This window comes from Culex quinquefasciatus, chromosome 2 (genome assembly GCF_015732765.1).
Source record: "Culex quinquefasciatus strain JHB chromosome 2, VPISU_Cqui_1.0_pri_paternal, whole genome shotgun sequence".
In the NCBI taxonomy this organism is placed as follows: Eukaryota; Metazoa; Arthropoda; class Insecta; order Diptera; family Culicidae; genus Culex; species Culex quinquefasciatus.
In genome coordinates, this window is record NC_051862.1 from 112,976,983 (window position 1) to 112,983,384 (window position 6,402).

The window sequence follows — 6,402 nt, forward strand, 5'->3', positions numbered from 1 at the left end:
ATGCGCCCCGAAGTAGAAGTGGTTCAGGGACGCCTCTGGAAGGTCCTGGACGACAATCCCAACCTAGCCACGGACAGCGCCGGCCGGAAGATTCCGGAATCAACAAACCCGCAAATGATTGTTACGGGACCAACACCAGCAAAAAACAGAACCAGCGATGGCTGTTTGAAAGCGGCCCGCGGAGAAAGAGCAGCTGCTGGTGGCTAAAGGAACCGGTGATGGCGTTGTCCATGATGAGGACAAACACGAGCGGAGCGACCTGCGCGGCGACTAGGGCAACATCCTGTTCTTTCCGTGCCTGTTGCAGGGCATTCCAATCGGGCTGGCGGAGGCCATCCCGATGATGTTGCAGAATCGCGGCGACAGCTACAAAAACAGGTCCGTGTTGGAGGTTGGGCCGGTGATGCGTCTCATCTCGATGGGGTTGATATTAGATGAGTTGGAGGTGATAACAATTTTTAAACATTTCAGGCCGAGTTCAGCAGTAAATATAAAGCTGCTGTGGGCGCCGATCGTCGACTCGCTGTACTGGTCGCGCTTTAGCCGGCGCAAGTCCTGGCTCATCCCGACCCCTGATCGGGTTGTTTATGCTGATTCTCAGCCTGCGCGTGAACCGCTGGCTGGAAAACTCCGAGGGAGATGATGTGGCATCCCACGTCGCGCCCAACATTCCCATCCTGACGGTGATCTTTATCGTGATGGACTTCCTCGCCGCCACGCAGGACATTGCCGTGGGCGCTGACGATGCTGAAGCGTTGCAATATAGGTCACGCGTCCACTTGCAACAGCGTTTGGCAAACGCCAGATACTTCTTGGGCTACGTGGCGTTCATGGCGCTGGAATCAGCTGAGTTTTGCATCAGTTATCTGCGCTCGGAACTGGTGGATGAATGCCTGGTGACGCTGCCAGGCTTCCTATGGTTCTGGGGATTGGTGTTCCTGGTGACGACCACGTTGATAGCCCTGCTCGTCGTTCACCTCAATCCGCTCCAGATCATCCTCCCGCTCGTCTTCAGCAAGTCCACAACCGGCCCAAGACCCATGGAAGTCAACCTCAAAACATGGACGCAAGGGGATGGCCCTACCAAATCGCCCCAACGCTGTTCGCCGCGGCTGTCGTCTGGTTCACCCCGGCCATGATCTATGACCACCACGTTCCGTACCACTACTATCAGATCCTGCTGACCAACTACGGCCTGTATCAGATCGCTCTCTACAGTATGTTTGTTGCGGTGATGGCGTTCCTTGCGCGAATTAGCGACCCGGCCGTCGGCGAAACTTACATGACACTGCTCAACACGCTAAGCAATCTGGGCAGAAACTGGCCCATCACCGTGGTGCTGTAGATGGTCGACGTGCTGACGTAGCCGCTACTGCTGGCGAGCAGAGGAAGGAGGAACCGCCTACGGCCGGCAACCAGTGGCGACAGGGTAGTGGCCGGAGCCGGAGTACGCGTTTGCGACTCGGTTTGGAGTGCTGCTGCAGTACCAGTCAGTGGTGTTGCATGAAAAGCAGGAGCAGGTGGCGTCGAAAGACGCAGAATACGAGCAAGTTCCTGAGGTTGACGAATCGAACCGAGTTGGCGGTGTCGATGATCCGTCGGCAGATGGGTTGGACCGATAGAGAAGAGCAGATTAAGGCGACGCCGTCGCCTATCAACCGATCCGGGACGAGTGAAGCCGTTGATGAACTTCTGGAGGATTTGCTAACGAAGCCGATTCAGCTGAAGAACATTACGACTCGGCAGTAAGCTCTACCCGTAGCACAAGCTGCCCTCGATCAAGCAATCCCTCCGGTGCCGCCGGTGCGACCACAACATGACCAAATCCAAGTACAACCCCAGTTCGATCGAGTACCGAACTGCAATTTTCGCCGCGTACCACGTTCCAGACCTTCGCTTCATCCGGTAACTCAAGCTCAACCAGGAGGCCATCCTGCTGCTGAAGCTAATCAATCCAACTATCAACGACATGACCATCACGATACTGGAACTGCCAACCGACGAGGAGGAACGTTTGATCGAAGAGCTCAAACTGTCCGCAGAGGCTACCATCTCATCGTCGTCCTCTTCGCTGATGTCGCGGTCGCGGGGTTGATCACGGGTACGAGTAGTTTGGCCTCGAAGCAGGCGAAACTGCTGGAGGACCCGCGGATGGTGCAGCAAAACGTCAACGTAACGTTCAGCGAGATACTTTCCAACGAAATTGTTCACTACCAAATAGCAGGCGAAGAAAAAAGCCAGACGAAAACTTGAAAAAGAAACACAGATATGGATAATTTATTCAGTTTTATTCGTAAATAAAGTAATGTTTTCGCATTTTATTTATTAGCTAATAAAAAAAGGGGTGAGGAGGGGTGTGTTTCCATGTGCATCTTGTAACAGGCCTTGAACACCTTGGCAAGAACGCTAGCGATGATGAGTTTTTGGTCAGCGGACAAACTGCAACCTAGCCTAAGCTACACCGGAAGTCGTGATGAGGGAACTTCCCATGACTGCCTGTTCTCATGCGTTCTTCCAGGTAGTATTCTTCAGATTGTGAGCCATATTGATGTGTAGTTCTGAGCGCCCGTGGTTCTGAAGACAGTTCCTCAGAAGCCACAACAAAAGTCTTGCCGGGGATGCTGGAAAAAGGGGCGGAATTTGTGGGGGAACGAAATAAACATACTAGTTTTCCATTTACTCCAAGGGCTCCTTGATGGGCTCCAACAGAAAGGCATCTAAAAGATGTTTTTGACCGCAGACGGCTCACGCAGAAGTGGTATACGAAGGTGCCGCTGGTTCCGGCCCTAATGTACGTATTCTGTCACTGCACGACTCAAACAGCATAACTGTTGACCGTTCCGGAAGCTTCCACCGTCCTCGTCCTCGTTTCTTGGTAGAAAAGTCTTCTCCTTCAAGCGGCCACCACCATATCCCCGTCCAAGTCTTTTGTAAAGAGAGTTCTTCCTCCGACGGCTCAGGTTGAAAAGGCACACACAGATTCCGTTGATTCCGGATCAGATCCGTTTTCAACTTTCTTTTTTCTAAACCAAAAAAAATCGCGGGTCAGGCAAGTATATGTTTTTGTTTATCAGCTGTCAAATTCAACCGAGATTTATAATACACGGTGGGAACGCTAGCTCAACTATTCGTCAGTCTATTGATAAAAATATCAAAACCCCCGTCAATAGATTAACGAATAATAAAAACATTAATTATGTCCAACCCCTAGGTGTGTCCCTTTCACACCTTATGTAAACTGTCATTTGAGGGAAAGGGATACACTATTGTTTACAAAAGTTATGTGTTCTTTTGAAATGTTAGGCTCCAAAAGAGCACCTTTTTTGAATTTGTCGTGACGGGACAACGCAAACTTGCGTCAGTCGTAACTCTGGTTCCTTTTGACCAATTTTCGATTTCTAATAAGCATTTCAAAGGGTTTTTCGAGTACGAAGAGAATCCAAAATGTGATGCAAATCCGATTTCACGAACTATTGCAAATTAAACAATTGTAATTTTTCGTGACAGGACAACGCTTTTAACACAAGATTGCAGAAGACATCACATTGCTCAACGCGTACTTCAGGTCGAATGTGCTGTCCCTGAACCTAGGGAAGACTAAGTTCATAATCTTCCACACACCAAGGTGAACAATTCCTGACCACCCACCTTTGACTGTTGATGGGCAAACGATTGAAGAAGTCTCCAGTTACCCGTTCCTTGGTCTAATTCTTGACAGCACCATGGGGTGGAAACCTCATATAACTGCCCTTAAAAGCAAGCTAAGCTCACTTTGTGGAATCTTCTGGAGAATTGCTGCGTTTATTCCATACCCACAAATGAAGATGCTGTACTTTTCCCTGGTACACTCACGAATCCAGTACCTGATTGCCAACTGGGGCTCAGCATGCAAAACCGATCTGCGTGGTCTTCAAGTTCTTCAAAACCGCTGCTTGAAGCTCATCTCGTGGAAACCAGCATTATTCCCCACCACTGACCTGTACTCGGACATGACGGATTCGGTGCTGCCATTGAAAGCACTGTACGAGCCTCAAACGACGGTGCAAATTCGCAAATACTCAACGGACGCTACCCAGCACCACAACTTCAAGCTACAAGTCAGAGTCTCGTCTCGGACCACCCGCCAACAAGGAGAGTTTGTTCTGGATCGGCCATACAGCGAGTTTGGAAGGAAAAAATTTACCTATTTTGGAGGCAAACTGTACAACGCTCTATCCCGTGAATGCAAACAATCACCAACCCTGGCTGCCTTCAAGCGTCGTTTGACGATCATCATCAAGCAGAATATCCACCAACATGTTTGATACACCACTTATGCCTCTGTTTACGTTTCGTTTCATGCCACCGCCGCCCACCGCCACCCAACGTCGCCCACCGCCACCCATCGCCGCCCATCGCCACCCCTCACCATCACACGCCACTAACTTGAACAAACCAAGCTGTCCCGTAACATAAAAAATGTATCTTAAAAAATCCTAAATAGTTGTTAAGTAGTTAAGCACTGCCTTAAAGGAGCTCTGGCTCACTGGCACGTGCTGCAGTATTAATGAAAAATGTAAAGATCGATGAAAAGATGAGAGGGCATGCAGCCCTACTCCATAAAAAATGTAAATAATCAGAATATCCGAATATGAAAAATAAGACAAACCGAGCCTAACTCCGAATGGAGTAGGTGAATGTTCCAACTTCCAGTTGGATGTGCGTAATTCGGTCTTAAAAAAAGTCAAAGTAGTTATGTCACAGACATAACCGGAATGGCGTAGACTTACGTAAAATTTATATATGTGGACATGTGGGTTTTCCATATATTAATTTGAAGAATTAGCTATATATATTGGAAGGAACACCCATTCGAACGGCAAAGAGAGGAAAGAAAGAGACGAAGGAATTTTAGCGAGCCGAATGGGGGGAGAGGGGGCATAGGGGTTGGAGCGAGAGCAGCCTCAGAAAGCTGTGCAATCTGTCGCCCCCGAAGACCAAAATTTGTTCCTGAAATTTAAATTCAAATTAGCTCGCTGCCTCGTCCCGGGTGGGACGAGGGCAACTCTTTCAACACTAGAATTTGATGAGACGTAAATCTTTCAGAAGCGCTCGCCGCGAATGCGGCGAGCTAGTTGGATGTCCCGATTGTTTAACAACCAAGGCTTGACCCATGAGAGGCTTTTCGGCGGAAGGCAGCAGGCGCGCGCCTCATCTTGTTGATGCCTCGTCCCGAGTGGGACGAGGGATGGGGATTGAAGCACCTCCGAACCACAGCAACCACGAAAGATCCTAACGGTCCGGCCATCGAGAGGCAACTGGCTGACGGTGACGACGAGAAGGCGATGCGCACTTCTTTTCCAGTTCTGGTCCCTCTCTCCTGCTGCTGCTGCTCTGGTCTCTCTCCTGCTGCTGCTGCTCTGGGCTGCTGCTGCTGCCGGTCCGACGTCTGAGACGTGAATGATGGAATGAGCTCTGGCGCGCGTTCTTATGTATGATTTCGGCCCGCTACTTCCCCTCCTTTTTCGCGACCGACACTCGGTCGCGTTGCTCGGATGATTTTCCCCTCAAAATAGGTACTTGACATTCCCGTCCGTGAGTGGGAAGCGCTCATTTTGCTTGCAAAATCTCTGCATTTTGAAAACATTTTAAAACATTCAATTGTTTCAATAGTTAAACTATTTTGCCAACAATGAAAGTTTTATAGCAAATTGCTGAATAATTTTCGAATCGAATGGCACATAAATCGTGTCGATTCGATTAGAGGGAAGGAAGATAAAAGCGTTTGACGGATGACGCAGTAATCCCGGGCCTTCGGCCCGGGTTTTTTGGAATGACACCCCAGTACCTTCGACAAAGACGTAAGTCTACGTCAAAAAAAAAAAAAAAAAACGCTTCTATATACCCCCTTCTAAAATGTCCTGTATAATTTTATACCTACAAAATCTGCTTTTGTCAATAAAAGGGCTTATAAAAGAGTCATTTTACTATAAAATTCCGTTTAGAATGATTAAATATCTGCATTCCATCCATTAATTTGAGCAATTATTTAAACAAGTTGGGAAAATTAAAAAAATTCCAGCGTTTAAATGACTGCTTGGTAAACAAGTGCTAAGAATCGGTCAAGAGATAGTTTCTGAGTTTTTTTTTTTTATACCGAATTTCACACTTCCTAGCAAGCAGCTGGAAACATTCACCTACCTGGAAGAGGTTAGGCTCGGTGGTTGTTGCTGGTGGATTTTTTTTTCCAGCTCGCTTAACGGTACAAATCCTCAGTGAGCAATTTTGCTCTTTTAAGAGGATTTTTAATTTTTTTTATTGTTTTTTTACGATTCTTTTTTTATTTTTTTATTATTATTATTATTATTATTTTTTTTTTTTAGGAGTTAGAGACTGGTGTTAGTGAATACAATTGATGGTGAT

General features: G+C 47.8%; 1 pseudogene; it reads left to right on the plus strand.

The window, feature by feature from the left end:
* On the plus strand, window positions 1-1,366 carry LOC6039533 (annotated as a pseudogene).
* The last annotated feature ends 5,036 nt before the right edge of the window (window positions 1,367-6,402 follow it).